Consider the following 1,456-nt stretch of genomic DNA (forward strand, 5'->3'; position numbering starts at 1 on the left):
TCTCATGGTGTGGGCCTGTGGAGTGTTCAGTATGTCTTAACTTGAGGTTGATGAATGTCGAATACACAAGTAACTCATTCAACCAGTAGCTATGACTGTACGTTGTTTTACTGTTGTTATCTTACTGTACGAATATAACACATTTTGTTTCAGCTTGTTGTGTTTTTCGAACATGGAAAATGCATATAAATTAGCTTTTGTTTGCCGACGTGCAAAGCATGTGCACTCCACTTGTATTGTTAAACAGTAAAAGAATCGAGAGGATTTCAGTTCCTTCACTTTTAGTGCCTCGGTTCAAATTTGATTTTCTGGAGACCTTCCTGGGTCTGGATACTGAAAATGAATTTATGTTTTTCCTTTACTTTTTGACATTGAGATAATAATTTAATCTGTCACGAAGTGACAAACATGTAAAGTTTGGTTCAGTAATCTTGTCTTTCTTTTCACATCTGCTTTATGGGTGACCATGTATCGATGATGCTAATGTATGTAGTTTTTCAGTTGTGTATGTATGTTTCTATTCGCGTACAGTGTCTTAATTTTGTAATAAGATTTTACCCCGAGGAGAAGACATTGATGTTTTCTATTCTGAACAGGAATCAAATCGAAGTTCTTCATTTGGAGATTTTTGGTCAGCAAAGAAGCCCCATCCTTCTCCCAAACCCTCAGCAAGGAGTATGCATGAAGAGAAGAAGAAATAATCCTTATGCAACAGCTGCGATACTGATGTTGACTGAGCGAATGCCATCAGAAGGGATGATTCAACGGGAATTGATATGGAGATCGACATGGTTGGAGGAGAAGATGTTGGGAAAACAGATAAAGTTATTCCAGTATCTAATTGCCCAGAGATGAAAATCCATAGCTCGGAAAAATCAGGGCAATAGGTTTTATCAACAATTAAGAGCAACCTGAATTTGACTCTCCTTCTGGATTCTTGCGACCAACTACTGCTCATGCTGCTGTCTTGGAAGCTCCTCCTGGACACTCGAGACAAACTACTACTCAGGCAGCTTTGTTGGAAGCTCCCCCTGGTTTCCCAAGCCCGCAAGTGATTTAAGCTCCTCCAAAAGGAAGCATAGTTGTTTGAACGACACTTCGAGCAGAGAGTTCCCAACTTTACAGCGTCAGAAACATACACAACAAGTTCTAGATTCTAAGTTGTTTTCCTCGCATGATCATCAGGTATGATTCTAAACTCGTCAGATGAAGTGTCTTTCGTGTAACTAAGACTCATCCTGAAGGGGTTGCTTGCTTCTTGTTGTTTTATAAAATGGAGAAACTCCAAAATAGTCCCATTTTTGGGGCCTAGTGGCCACATAGATCCACTTGTTTCTTCCGTCATTAGTTTGACCCACTCTGTGTGGGCAAGAGCCGCTTTTGGAGTTGAATGTAGCTTGTGTGGCGTCCAAACTCCAAGTAGAATCCAATGTGATGATCAACATGCTGCTGCTAC

Source organism: Papaver somniferum, chromosome 9, assembly GCF_003573695.1.
Source record: "Papaver somniferum cultivar HN1 chromosome 9, ASM357369v1, whole genome shotgun sequence".
In the NCBI taxonomy this organism is placed as follows: Eukaryota; Viridiplantae; Streptophyta; class Magnoliopsida; order Ranunculales; family Papaveraceae; genus Papaver; species Papaver somniferum.